General features: G+C 39.6%; 1 long non-coding RNA gene across 1 annotated transcript; it reads right to left on the bottom strand.

Moving 5' to 3' along the window:
• Positions 1 to 2965: 2965 nt before the first annotated feature.
• On the bottom strand, positions 2966 to 10916 carry LOC147145858 (uncharacterized). The gene is made up of 3 exons (XR_015087138.1): positions 10744 to 10916; positions 3157 to 3265; positions 2966 to 3051 (listed from the first exon to the last, which is right to left on the bottom strand). It is a non-coding gene; the product is annotated as an uncharacterized LOC147145858 (long non-coding RNA).
• Between the last annotated feature and the right edge of the window lie 5119 nt (positions 10917 to 16035).

Raw genomic sequence — 16035 nt, 5'->3', positions numbered from 1 at the left:
ATGGCTGTTAAAAAAAATCTCATGTGTTTGTTTTGTTTTCTCTAGAATTGCCGATCATGTAAAATGACATTGGCAGGGGAAAGCCCTACAATTGGCAGCCTCTTGCCTGTGGTCATTTTGGGATGGGTTCCAGTCGCCTACACCTGCAATCCTATTGAGGATAGGTGCAGAAAATGGGCCTTTCTCTCTTTAGATTTTTTTTTTTTTTTTTATGACTGCCGATCAATATAAGAATAATATTATGTAAAAACAACCCTGCAGGTTCCTAAACAACCAATGTCACAGCACATCAGATAGAGAAACCCTGTCCCTTTGTCTGCTTCTGTCTGACGCACATGACTAAGTGACATCATGAGAGGGTGCAAAGTGATCTACCTTCATGCTGGTGTCATGCGTATGAACCCTCATGTGTACGAAAAGCCCATTTTCTCAATTCCAATTTAGAGACATTCTTTATCTTCTAATTGTGTCAAGAAAAAAAAAAAAAAAGACTGACGTCAGGCAGCGTGACGTTTTTGGTTTGCGCGCATGTGCGTGTATCTATGTGCACTGCACACTGAGGATGCGATTCTTCGACTGTTTATGAATATTGCATGGGTGAGGATAGGTAAGGGAAAATGAGACTATATTGTTTCTTCTTTGGGGCAAATTCGGTCTATGACAATTTCTATTAAGGTGGTGATTTTTTAGAAGCAGCTAATGTACTGTAGGTAATATTGGATATGATTGGTTTTGGTGAACCATGCAAGGCCTGGGGGCACAGAAATATACTAACAAAGAGATATCATAAGAGGCGAAGAAAAGCCAAGAGCAAGACAGGGAGGAAAGAAGTGCACGTGTTCAGCAAGACTTATAATCAAGTGATGACTCATCTTTAGTCAAAACATTAACATGGATGTCACATGCACGTGCACAGACACACATCCTAAATATCCTCTTCGAACAGACGATAGAGAAGAATCTTTACGGAAGTCATCCACTGACTTTCAAACAAACATGTCTTTCCACCTGAGAAATTGCTGTGTGGTTTTACTGCAAGTAACAGAAAGCTTTGTTGCCAGGTTTCACCCGCAGCCTGACTTTTAGGCTATGCATTCCATACCTGTCATCTTATACGTTTTCCCCGGATTTTGTACGTTTTTTGATCATTTCAAATAGTGTACGCCATATATAACAATTTTTGTACTGAAAAAATAAAATAAAATTAAAAAAAAACTTTTTTTCGTTTTGTTAGACCGATCTCGTCTTGCCCATTTCGGCTCTAATCCGGATCGTAGCGGTCACTGGGAGCAGACGACAACGTTATTTGGTAAATAAACTTGTTTATACAAATGATCTTTTTTCTTATTCTGCAAGTCTGTCTTGCTTTGAGTAAATAGGTGCCGCATTGTGTGTGTTTATTATCGCTTAATAAGGGGAATTGCAATCATTATTAAGGGGAGCAATTGGCTGAGGTTGACAGGTATGCATTCCAAGTGACACATATTTAATACGAATGTGTTGACCTTGACGGAACACAGGAAACTGCCTGTATGCGTAGATTCAAATTGCACCTAAATAACTACACAAGTCTCAACAGTGAAGTGATAACACAACGAAAACAATAATACAAAATAACACAAATATATAGTATATACTGTACGTTACATCCCATTCATTTGGCCTGGAATGACCTTTTGCCCCATTGATTTTAAATATACACGAGGGCAAACTCCACAATACACCCCTGGGAGCTGTTGACTTTTGGCTCGTCAAAAAGAGCATTTGAGATATCAATTATCCATAACTAAACCTTACTTTCCACACATTTGCAACATAATTTCCCTGAGGAAAAATGACATATACATCACTTTTGTCTTTATGGGGTTTGCCATAGGAGATATCTACAATTCACCTGCACATATCTACAATGCGAATTACGGATATCTGTAATGGAATTGAAGATGTCCTGAGTTAGATATCTACAATTTGATTCTGACTAATCATAATTTGAGTTCATGATATCTTTAATTCACCGCAATTCCAGCCAGGTATTTTGTACACATACATACATGCATGCCCCTTTTTAGTTAGATCTTACTTTTGAGGTTAACTAGTCAAAATGACAATGACTGTTTTTGACGTTGTAGATATACTTAAAGATATTAGTACAGATATCTCTAATTCACTTGGTAATCGGCAACAAAATTGTAGATATCTGTAATGAGAAACCCCATAAAGGGCATAAGTGATGTAATTTGTCTTTTAGGTGGAATGATGTTACTGATTTCTGGATTTCACTTTTGACTAGAACTAAAACTACGTAATTACAGATATTGCTGTCTGTCATTTCCACCAGTCACAATTATGTCACAGATATCTTGAATGAAATTTCCAAGTATTCAAAATAAAGATGTGGTATTATTATTATTATTATTATTATTGTATGTGTTTTCCCCCAGTCATTGTTGAAGATATAACAATGGCATTATTAAGATGCATGCAGCATGATTCAACCTGTGTCATTTCCTGTGGACCACATAAACATGAGACAGGGACGACGTGACTCTCTAACCGACATGTCACTGTGTCACACCAGGGAGGTCTCATTAGCGGCTGTATGCATGTATACTTAGGTGTGAATGACGTCGCACATCAGGCGAGCCCGATCTTACATTGCCAATTTGCCACAGTCTCACATCTAATTGGTCCGATGCTAACTTTATGTTATTATTATTGTTGAAGGTGTTGCGGCTGCGTGAAGGCTGCTCGGAGACAAAGAAGCACGAAACAACAATGAAATGTCTGAGAGACTCCCTCACACAAAGGACTCGCTAGCTCTGGTTGTTCAAAACAGCTACGCACATGCACTCTCTGAGGTATTAGGAATGCACTAAGGCACACGCACACATTCATCCACACTCGCAACCCCCCCCCCACACACACACACACACATTCACTGTGAGAATTTGAATTTCACTCACATACTCCACTCTAGAGAGGATGAGCCGAGCTCCTGCTGGTGTTGACGTAGTTATAATCATTCTTGTATTCAAGTACTACAACACTATCCTGGAGGGTTAAGAGTAGAGAAGAGAATGTCAGCTGTTAACCGTGTACACATGTGACGTACCCTTGTTATTATACCTGCTCTGAGTAAGTCATTGAAGAACTCACCATGCAGATTTGCGTGAAGGAAGCGTCCCAATGCACAGCCACGGAGTCAGAACAATCCACTGGGCTGTGTGGACATGTCTTGGGCAATGGAGTGTCACAATCTTGCAGACTAAAGGAAATGTTCAGCAGGTTAAACACATTAAAAATGTTTTGTTTTGTTTGTTTTACACGGTTTGATTCTGATCTGCTGAAATTTAGGTGCACACAAAGTCAGGACACATCGTACAAATACACAGTGAATAGGTTTTGGTGGCAACTGACCTTAAGCCAAAAGGCCCCAAAGTCAGAGATCACTAGTTGTTGTACCAACTTCTGGCTTGTCCCATCAGTGAGTCAGTCATGTCCTTTTTACGGCGGATTCCTTTCCCGACACAACCTACCCACTTTTTAAACATTGATCGGTCCCGAGGTACGATTGTCGGGAGGGGAGATTTGGGGCTAAAATCGGGCCGATAATCTTGCCGTGTGAACCGGGCTTTACTTTCGCAATTTTCTGTCTTTTTTGACGCATTTTTCTTCTTCAATACAGCTCAGGTTTGATTGATATATTTATTTATTTTGATGCACTGTATACATTTGCTATGCGCTGAGAGGGTGGGAGCACTGTGCAATTGTGCACACACGGAGCTTTAAGGGAATATTGGTGCAGACCAGTACAAGGTGAACTGTGCCTTATTTTGATTGATTGATTGATTGATTGATACTTGAGTGAGGTATTTTAAAGCATTTTAAAAATAGATTTTCTAAAATAATTTTCTTGCACCGTACACTCTTCTAGTAATTTTAGTGAGCTACTTTTATTTCTTCACTTTGTCTTGTTTTTAAATGTGATATTTCTAATTATGTGAAGCATATTGCGTTAGATTGCATATGGAATGCGCAAATAAAGCTGGTTTGCCTTGCTCTTATGCCCAAAGTCAGATAGGATAAACAATATAAAAAAATGGATGGATGGATTTGGGTTTATGTTGTTCCTGTTGTATCACTACTTAGTGCTTGCTCATGTGTCCTGTTATTAATTACATCTGTGAACATTCAGTAACTCATAACTACTGCTGCAAACATCAACCCAGTCTGTTACTACATTCTAAGTGTGTTTTGTGGTTTCCGATCCAACTCGCATGTGCTTTGTTCTGCCTGCACTCAAATGTGATGACTTTAAACAAAACAAAACAAAATAAAAAAAAGACCAACCAAAAACACATGAGATAATATATCATTTTTTTCATTTCATCTGCACATCCTCATGTGGTCATGCAATGACCGCAAAACCTTATAGCTGGAAATCCTCCACGTCTTTTTTTTTTTGTTTGTAAATCATTGCTCTGGCTGTGTGGACTCCAAACACAGACACATCAAGCTGGGAGAACTTGAAAAATACTGAGGCTGATGCTGTGTCTTGTGACATACACACCAGCAACATGAGTGACTCATCAGCCACCCCCCAACCCTCATTTCTCACCACCAATACATTTCTATAATTATACGTGTACTTCTTTAACTCATTCTGCCAGCCATTTTAGAGTATTTTGTAATTTTCAAGACCCACAGGATATTATGGTCAATGATTATATTTACAATATACACACCAAACTACCAAATGAAAGAATAGACTCGTTCCTTTCACCATCACAAAAAGTTCAATTTCATGTTTTACTGTTTTATAATCAGCAGTAGTTAGCACAAAATACAGCTGTTTCTCCAGTGGACTCACAAACTGTGCTGATCTCATATCTAAAACGGGGCATCAATGTCATCTTTTGTTGGGTGTGAATCAGTAAAGTTGTTTCCAAGTTTGAAATTTATTGCGAAGAAGCATTAGACACATTCCCAATGAAAAAAAACAATTTAATCTGTTTGATCAGTGCTATGTGGTCCCGGTCAAGACGTCTTTGCCAGAATAGTCCTAACAAAGAAAGCCTATAGTCACAATGCCTGTAGTTGATTTGTTCCATGATGCGCCCACGTCGCATCACTGACACATTTGCCGCTGCGGTCAGGCCACCATTCTATCACAGACACAGCTATATTCATAAAAGCAGACCAGCTGTCCCTTTTCATGGTGAATCAGCCTCGACCTTTTTACAGTTACTTTAAAATTACAGCTACTCTTCTTTAATTAAAAGACATCTTAATAATGGAGAAGGAAAAAGCGAATCATTAACACCACAGCGAGCGAGTGAGAATATAAACTTGAGAATATTGTTGGATTCTCTATTTTTATGTGTTGCTGCGCCGTATGTGTTGATATGCACTGCAAATCTGCTGGTGTTAATTCAACATTCACAGTGTTAATTTTAACCCCATCAAAGTGTCTATATGCATCCAAACTTCCTGGTGTTAACCCATTAAAGATGGGAGTGCATAATCGTCTTTCTACCCTTAAAGCCTGGAGAGCATATACGTCATTTTCTTTTTTTCATCCAATTTTTGTTCTCTTAACCAATGAAATGCATCAGAATATACACATGACGGTGTCGTGAGCCCGCAGAGGATGTTCTGGAATTCTTCGAGTCATAATGGCGGACGCCATCGATCGCGGGAGCTTTGAAATGAGCAACGGCAGTGATATTGACGATGCGCTTGTGTACTTTGAACCAGGAGAACCAGTCGATTGTGATGTATGGTTAAGTAAGATATATGTTTGTAGACAATGACAATATCGACGTCTTTGTAACAAAATAGAGGATGGTAGTTACCACTCGATTTTTAAAATTAAAAATAGTGCTTCTCTTACACTGACACTTTATTTTTACATCTTCGATTGAAACAGCAAAGATTAATAAACTCGGGCCAGTGTGCAAACAACACGTCTAAGGTCTCAAATCCTTTTGGAATTATGTTTCTGTCTTCTACAGGGGCTGAGATATTAATTATTTTGTAGGTGTTGAATTTCTGTGAAAACTTTTTCAAGGTAATTCAAAAGACGACCTTAGGTTTTGGGGAGCTGTTGAGCCAGGCGCCTTAGGCTTTAATGGGTTAAAGTAACATTTCTCACCAGATGGATGATTGACTAAGTAGCCCATATGACCAACACAAATCTATATTTTAAAATACTGTAAAGATATCAACATCATATGGAATCTTAATTATTGGATAATTGGTGTTTTCTGATATGAACCAGTAAACTCAAGTGGCAAATAAATTACGAGTCAAAAGTATTTTTTCATCAAATACCATTATGTGGGAGTTTTGCATAGGGAAAATTCATTCGTCATTATGTAAGGGCGTGGTTTCAAGTTCCAATAGACCCCAATCAAATCAGGGCCGAATCCAGGTGATACCACATTTTAATAATGTAAACACTATAAAGGCCCTTATACACCAAAACGACGTTCACCAACAGTAACAGACGCTTACCCCCTGTGGCGTCCGGCCGGCTGTCGGCACGTCATGCTGGCAAAACACACCGCAACGGCAGACAGCGACGCTGACCATCAAAGCATTTTGCATTGTAACTAAGTTAACAAGGAAGTAAGATTATCGTGCATGCAATCTTCTACTTTTCATTACCTCAAAGTGATTTATTTCTCGCTCTAATTTCTGACCAACAAGTGACAGTACATGCTCCAAGGGACAGGTGTTAAACTCAAGGCCCAGGGGCCAGATGCGGCCTGCCCCATCATTTTATGTGGCCTGCAAAAGCAACTCAAGCATGTCAACTTCCGTGATGCTTGCTAAAATCAAATCTATACCATAATTTGAAATTGTCATTTGTAATAAATCATATCATTGAGATATTGCAAGCATTTCCTTGTTACCAGACCCCGTATTACAGTAACTTGAACAATAGTTGAACAAACTATTATTTTTGACTTACAATTCCAAAAGTAGTTATCCATCAATTTGTTGTGTACTGCATACTGCATGTAATAACATGAGGAGGTGATTAAACATTTATATGGTTTAACAGTCATAACGGCCCTCCAAGGGAAACAATGACTACCATGTGTGGCCTGCGACTAAATCTAGTTGGGTTTTTTTTTAAAGGTACTCTGAAAATTACCCACACCACAGGATAATCACATTGGATATTAATGTATGTCTGCGACATACATGAAGAGAATTGAGCTTTTGTTGACTTTGATTTGAAGGGAGGAAAAATGCTCAAATTCGACCAGATTGTCGGCATGTGTGTACCCCGCTTAACATATGTGACGCAGCTAGCACCATCCTGCCTACACACATAGACATCGTGTAAACTCAAGCCAAACCAGATTAGTTTTCCAAAATTTAAAACAACCTGATTGTCTATAAATCATATCAATGCCATCCCTATTTTCTTATTGATCAGTTGATTCTTCTAAATGTTTCAGGATATGCCTTTTGAATGACATCTTTCTGCACACAAGGTTCAATCATAAGGACTCTACTGGTTGACAGATCGTGCTCATCTTGCAACAGCACACATCACCTGCCAAGGCTTGCAAGTGTGAGTCAACAACACGAGTGTGGATGAATATCATCTGACACATCACTAGGGTAGCTGCTGCAACTGCCGTGCCCATCCATCACTTCTCTTCCGCATTAACACCATTTGCAGAAACAAAAAGTGCAAACTCTCATGGAGAAAAACCGGAAGTGCAGACGCATCATTAGACAACATGTTCCAAGAGACAAACAGGGGCAGAGCTAGATGGTAGCCACAGCCACGCCTTTTCACTCTCTGGCCGCCCCCACACCGTTTATACTTGTGATTTTACTCCACATGCATGCAGTAGTGTTAGACACCTTGATACTCTGCCACAAGTTATTTATATTGACCGCATAGTTAAATAATAGATATACAGATGATCTGAAGGCAAACACTAAACGAATTTGTTTTAAACAAACAATATTATGATTCTTACAGTCAGTGTCAATTAGAATCTTACTTTCACACTACAGCAGGCAAAACAAAACCATGGCTTAGAAGTCATTGTTTATCGTACCATCCACTGTCATGGTTTCATTAAAGCGGCACTAGGCATGAATTCAACCGTTATGAAATTTTTCACAACTCTTTTGATGAAACATTGACTTACAAGTAGTTGAATGGGCCCTTTGTCATGGCCTGGGGTTTCTGTATGTTTTTTACTGGCACTAAGCAACTTTGAGGAGGATGGGGGCAACCCTGGCACAATAAAAAATACAAATGTCCTGAATTGCTTTACGACATACTCACATCCTCCTTTTGCTATAAGGATGGAAGTCGATTTGAATGTTTACGAGCTATTACTGGTGTCATGGCAGGAGCCCCAAAACAAACAAAAAAACAAAATTATGGTTTGAACAAAATTAGATTAATTACCTCATCGCTATTCATTTTTCACACAGCCACTGGAAATAGAAATGTAATTCAGTCCAACTTGCAGGCCAGCGAGAGCTCAGGATTTCATGACACTAGGCGCTGGCGCGCATGGGAAATGTGGTTGATTTTTTTCAAAACACTACCGCTTTTGTCCACATGGCGCCACGATAATCAAGACAAACTGACATAACACAGTGTTGCTTTAAATAAAATGCTCACATATGTCTATCTTTCACACAGAATTGTGAAGTATTTTCTTCAAGCATGCAAAATGGCGTCGGCCGTCAGTGATAATTGATCACTCTTGATTGGCTGTTAGCTAGTGAATCAGTGCATGAGATAGAAGTAGACTATGAAATACAAAGCAAAACCATGACAGTGAAAATGGCATTATGTAGTAAATTAAACTAAGCAAAACGTTGCTTTTGACTTCGACTTGTTCCTGCTTGATTATCAGTGCGATGGACATTGTTCTGAATATGTGTGTATTTCATTTCATGAAATCCTGACTGTTGCGATTGGCTGGCAACAAGTTCAAGATGTACCCTGCCTACTGCCCGAAGACAGCTGGGATAGGCTCCAGCACGCCTGCGACCCTTGTGAGGTTAAGCGGCTCGGGTAATGGATGGATGGATGAAACCCTGACTGTGGATGCTATGATAAAGGATGACGCACGCATGCACGGCCACACCTTGCTCTCAGTGAGGTGTGATGTCACCCAGGCCACCCCAATGAAATATTTCTGGCCACATCCCTGCATACACACCCTTAAAGCAAACTAGCATGGAGGCAATACGATACTGTAGAACCTCATAATTCAAGCTACCAAAGAGTCACACAAAAACTGAGTCAGTCTTGCATTATGTTTTAGTACCTGTAGCCCCACTAGACTAGCCCTTGCCAGTCAATCCCAAATTTTGGGCGTGTTTTATGAAGTATAGGACCCTAGAATCTCCATGATTGCCGAAAGGGAAATTCTAATACAAATACATTCAAACGACTAATAAACCCATGTGTGAAAACTCAGTTAATCCAATTCTTAGTTGTAGCTACTTCTGTTTTCCAGGTAAAACACATCGGTCCAACAAACAAGGTGCAGACCCATTGGATTGGTTATGTGCAGAAATGACACACTTAACTGTCGGAGAGCCATTAAGTGTGAACAGTGCGGGAGCTACGAATGCAAAGGAGACACATTTGAGAATACGTGCAGCCATGACGATGAAGGCTACCCGAGACCCTCCTCTAACAGCTCAGTTGTCGTCACCTCTTTAGAGGCTGCGAACAATTCTCAGGTTGTCACACTACTCAGAGATGGCGAGTAGTGGGCGCGGAAGAGCCAATGATGGTCAAATGACATAGTGCGGATGACGAGCAAAGCTGAACAGAATATTCACCTTTTCGTGTTCAACAAGGCCAGCATGTGACATGGTGACCGAGTCAGCTCAGTGGAAGTATGCTGGTGTGTGTTTCTCACCATTGTATATACAGTGTGTGTGTGTGTGAGTGTTTGCGAGGAATGGCATGTCACTCATCAGCAAAGTGCTACTTCCCATTCCCTGAAGGACAGCAAAACGGTCGGGGTGAGTGTGTGAAGCAGATTGAGTCCATGTTACTGAACTATGCATGATTAGCCAGCTGTCACAATGCATGGCACACAGGAAGGTAGTGTAGGCGGCGGTTTGCTACAGACAGGAAGCTTTGACTGAAACCACCTTCAGCTGCTGCATATTTCTAGGTCTAGTTTTGTATTCAGTCATATACAAGCATTTTCTGTTGGGTTGAGATCAATGCACCGACTTGGCCATTTCATAATATTCTTAAATGGCCAAGTCAGTGCTCTCAAAAAGTCTTATCGTAGTACTTCTGTCGGCCCGGCCGGATGCCCATTTTTGGGGCGGGGGGTGGGGGCTGACAAATTTAAAAAAAAAAGGGCTCCACTAAGCGTGGCCGGAAGTGGATTTTAGTCCAGCCCACTAATCGGCCCTCACGCGTGTGACGTTATCACGAGGCGGCCAAATTTAATCTCAGCCTACTCGGTGAAAGGCTTCTTTTTAGGCTTCTTTCTACTTCCGCATCATTGATTCACATGACCTACGCATTGTGCTGTTGACAACAGGTCTGCAACACATGCCACGCACACATCAGGAATTGTTGCTGCTCTGATCGGTCCATTATGTCACATGTTGCGATGACATACAGTTTCCCAACACGCAACTCGTTACTGCTGCAAAGCAAACTAGTTTGGCAGCGTTGTGGGTGTATGTCACGTATGTTTGTGTAAAGAAGCTACTCACCCACGTTCCCCCTTAGCCGCCACTTTCCAGATCATTTTCGCAATCAAATTAAATGCATCGCCTAGTCATCTCGGTCCCTTTATGGTTGTAGCAGGCACGATATCCATTGTTGTCGCTGTCTTTTTGAAGCGACGCCCCCAGACTTGGTACATAACTGCTTTAAAACAACTTGTGTCCACGAGTATAGTCAAGCTGCGCGCAGCATTCAAGGATGACACTGGCACATCAAGGTGGAGTTCATGCACTTCTTCTGGCGTCTTCCTTACTTCCGGAAATACGCCGTAGCAAACCTGTTGTGTAGAGGTTTGCTGGTATGCTTTTATTTTGAAGGCCAGGAAGTGTGAAGGAGGGGAAGTGTGGAAAATAAATAAGTAGCATCTTGACTGCGACTTCATGCTGATTGGTAGTTTCAGCAATCACCTGTGATTAAAATTTTGAATCACAGTATAATGAGTTGCAACGGTCAGCCACTCATGCACTACTTGTGATGTTTTGCACCAGGTCAGTCGCGTTTGGTTATGTGTGTGCCCACTGCTCAGTGAGTGTGGGCCCGAAAAAGATTATTCTCAGTGTTTATCCCTGGTTCTGGGATTTCTTCCCTCTCTAATTTGCTTGGAAAGAGTCATGTACCTTGAGCCAGTTAAAGTAAGCCTTAGTTGATTTCAGTGAAGGTTTGTTTTTTTACATGTTAAACTTCACTTATTCAAGTTATTGAATAGTTATATAAGTAGTTACTCTTATTCATTCACTTATCTCACACTGTGGTTCCTTTAAAACCTGGGAGAGTGTTGTCTATTTATAGACATGAGTGACTATGTGTTGAACATTGTTCCTGCTGTAGCCAAGCACCGTTCTGGATGATCAACTTTAGATTTGAACACTTACAAAAAACATGTTTTTTTTTTGTTTTTTTTTAAGACTTGCAGTAAAACATGTATTTTAGCTTTCATGTTCGATGAGTATAGCTCTGAACCTACAGTACCATCATTCACAAGATGTGAAGGAAATCTGAAAAATCTGTTATCACACCATTGAATTACTTATTTATGGAGGCAACATTAAAAAAAAGTGAAACTATTGTTGTATTTAATTTTTCTCAGGTTATACAAAGGGGCTTTTGTAATCTCCCCCCCGATTCAAGTGGGCCCGGTTGAATGTCTTTCTTTCTCGTTTCATTTCTCTTAACAAATTACGAGAAAGAACATAAACGATATATCAAGTATGATTTTCTCCCCAGAGTCCAGACACTTGCATTCTATTTTGCTGTTCATAGTTGGATATTCTCTGCTTTATTGTGGTTCCTGCCAAACTTCTGTGAAGAGACAGAGAGGGGGGTGGGTGGTTGCGTGGTTGGGTCGAGAAAGGCCACCAAGTAGCTCCAAACACGACCAGTGGCCCTGGGAACAAATGACTCACGCTTGTCAGTGGAGTAACCCCACCCACCTCCCCCTTTCTATCACACTGCCCCGCTGGCCTCCTTTACTTTACCTGCTGGCAATTCCCCATGGACTCCTACAAAGGACTTTCAGCACCATAATTGGTGCCATGGGCTCCAGTGAGGCAAGAGGAAGGGGTTGGAAAACAACTACAAGATGAGCTCCACAGGATGAGTCATGATGGGTGTGGAGGCGGAGGAGGAACCCCAACTTCCCCCTCCCCGTTTGTGATGCTCCAATGTCCAAATTTTTTCATTTGACAGCAAAGTCTATTTTTTCTAGCATTTCTTGCAGGGGAAAACAGACCCCTGCTCAATAGTGTTTTATATGAAAAACGGGTGCAACAACATATTGTCTGATGTGCTTTTTTTTGGTAACATTCAAAATTAATTGAAAAAAAAAAAAGACCTGACACCCTTATTCTCTTTTTTTGCCGTATGTTTGTTTTCATGTCAGTTATAAGAGAGCGTCAACTATTCACAGTTTCTTGCCTGGGCTCAGTCCACTTAGAAAAATTGTTGCTAGATAGGACGGAAAACTGGCTAAATATAGCAAAAACGTAGCTACGGTAAGTTGGCAACAAGGCAGACGCAAGTCGTAGCTCTTGCTCGCTACCTAGCTTGTACTAGCGTCCACACGTGCACATAAAATACAAGCAAAACTTTAAAAATAAAAGCATCGCATATTTTTCATAGTACTTTGACTTCATGGCCACTGTGAGGGCCGGTCAGAGACTGTGGGCGGGCTGGATGTGGCCCCCGGGCCGTACTTTGCATAGTTTTTGATCTAGCTGTATTAACAGTAACAGCTTGAGTATCATTGAAAGACCATGAAAAAAACAACCGTCTTAATTCAGTGGTGTATGTCGTTATTGATCCCATATTTATCTATGCACCTGTTCCAATTTTAAAACTCGACTGAAATTAAAAAAAAAATGTGCAATGAATTACTATAATTTATTCATTCATTCATTCATTATCCATACCGCTTATCCTCACAAGGGTCGCGGGTACTATAATTTAGTATGTCTTTATTTTTCAATTAATGTACAGACATGGCAAGCATGTTTAAGTGTTACCAGCTCGTAAAAATACAGAATAAAGAGAAGTAAGCGCGTAATATTAAACCACAGTACTCTATATAAAATTATACACACTTTGATGATTGCCAAGACAGGTCATGGAGACCGAACAGCAAGGTGTTTGCAGAGCGATACTGTCACCTAGTGGCGTTTTGGGTATTACCGGAATTAATAAACACCAACATTGTTGGGAGTGAAAATAAAAAAAAAACAGCAGTGAATTATTAAATTATGCTTATTATGGGCGAGTGTCAGTATGCTTTTGGTTATTTGCCATTTACGTTAGCATCTGCATGATGACATTAATTTTGTATGGTAGGGGTATCCAGACTTTTCCTCCGACGTCCACACAGAAAAATCAAAGGATGCAAGGGACACTTTTTTTTTTTTTCTTTTTTTAACTCTAATTTATCAAGCACACCAAAATCAGTCAATCAAGGGGTTGCATTTTGTTGGTGTATTACACTGTTTCTTGGTTTTGTTTTTTAAACTGCTCTCTGAAAAGCTTTCTATTAGGCAAATAGTTTAGGACTTTACAAGATTTTGGGGTTGTTAGAAAACCTGTCACCCATCACAAAAAAATCTGCCTCTGCACTGAATAGCAGTTGAATCCAATTTCTCCAGTCGGAACCAAACCAGTAGCAATCCGTAAGATGGCCATTTTTAAATCAGACACTTGGGAATCATTCATGTGATATGTTCATAATTTAGACCTTGATATAGAGCAGAAAGTGGAGGAAAACATCTTTGCTTGTAAAAATCAATTAGCTTTATTCACCACAGTGTTATGATGTTGTTACTGGTTTTAGTTTAGTATTACATAGTTAATTGGCACCGTTACATATTTTGAAAAGCTCTACAGTGTAATTAACTTATTAGTGCCACAATTTGGACACCACTGCTGTATAGGGTTTGTATTTAATTGTATTGCTCAAATTAAACTGAGTAGCCAGACCATGTAGCGTCACAAAAATTTCCTTTTTCTTTATTTATGGTTGTCATCATAATTTTCCTCTTCACCATCATTAGTTTCAATGTGTCAAGAATCATCAATGGTAAAAGAATTCCAGTAACACGTTCACTTTGTGGCGGTCTATCACAGATACAGTATTTAATCGTTACTTCTTCTAATTTCCATCATGCACGTAAAGGCATAATTGCGATGGATGGACGGTTGGATGGATGGACGGATGGACGGATGGACGGATAGACGGATAGATAGATAGATAGATAGATAGATAGATAGATAGATAGATAGATAGATAGATAGATAGATAGATAGATAGATAGATAGATAGATAGATAGATAGATAGATAGGAGGTGGCTCCAAACCACAGATTAAGAAATGCAATTGTGCTACAAGAATAAAGACTAAAAAGCTTGTTAGCTTGCTGTTGTGTCAATAAATGACATATTTCACTTAAAGAGGAGGGAAGGTGGGAAAGACAGAGACAGAGACAGAGACAGAGACAGAGAGAGAGAAAGAGAGAGAGAGAGAGCGAGAGAGAGAGAGAGAGAGAGAGAGAGACTGACGAACAGGCACTTCGTCATTTGGTCCACTAGGTGGCCGCATGTTACCCTTTAAGATGCTGGCATCCGCATATAAAAGCACTACGGTGCGTGTCGCACGACCTCAAAGGGTAAAATAAAGAACTAAAATAATAACAATAATAATAATAATAATAATAATAATAATGATAATAATAATAATAAAAACCCACAAGGGGGTCCTTGATTTCCGACTGAGTGCGTATGGACGTCGGAACTAAAAAAAAAATTACCTTTACAAATACACATAGAAACCGCTCTCAGTATGGTTTTTGTTCTCCACCACTGCACGGAGTAAGAAACATTGCGCCAATGTCGATCAAAACGCTGGGCATGTCTTTTAAGGGCAACATTAAAACAAAATATCGTGTTGAGTATCATTAGTTTGAAGGCATATAATTACCTTTTACAGTTGCATTCTAAAGTCAAGTTGAAATTCTTATGTTTGAAATCCAGGATGTACTTGTTGACATTGACATCATCTTTGAAAGAACTTTCTTCAGTCTCTATATGCAGTGTATCACGGCGCATTTTGTTCACCACGGGAGGTCAAGCCTCCGTTAAAGCAAAGTTCACAAGCTGTGAACAGTGACACTTGAAAAAAAAAAAAAAAAAAAGACACGCCTGTGCTGGATGTTCCTGCAAAGTCAGAAATGAAAAGGTCGCCGACATTCTACAGTACCATACAGATGGCTTTGAGGGTTCAAACATCATGTGTGCTTCAGTAGAAGACAAATAGGTCTCACTCTGGCCATCAGGTGCACTGGGGAAAAAAGAAACAAACAATGGAGACAGCCTCCATCCATCCATTTTTGATAGCACGTGTCCAAAATAAACTATTCTACACACACATATATATATATATATATATATATATATATATATATATATATATATATATATATATATATATATATATATATATATATATATATATATATATATATATATATATATACATATATATATATTCAACATTCTATATTTATTTTAAAAATAACTGCTTGGTTACAATTAAGTACAACAAATGTCTGGTTTTATTAAAATGAACACTATTCCATATTTTACACTTATTGTACCCCATCTAATAACCAGTTTATCTGTCAGTTTTACAAACCACGTAGCCCTGGCGTGCAAGTTGTCTCTGAAATACTGAACTTCAATTAAGTCTAAACATCAATCACATGAACGCCCCATGTCATATTATGTATAGGTTGAGTCAGTGG

The sequence above is a fragment of the Filicampus tigris genome, chromosome 6, assembly GCF_054856515.1.
Source record: "Filicampus tigris isolate MCC_2025a chromosome 6, RoL_Ftig_1.0, whole genome shotgun sequence".
NCBI classification, from domain to species: Eukaryota; Metazoa; Chordata; class Actinopteri; order Syngnathiformes; family Syngnathidae; genus Filicampus; species Filicampus tigris.
Note: the sequence above shows the minus strand (reverse complement) of the source record. Positions and strands in the feature narration are given on the sequence as shown.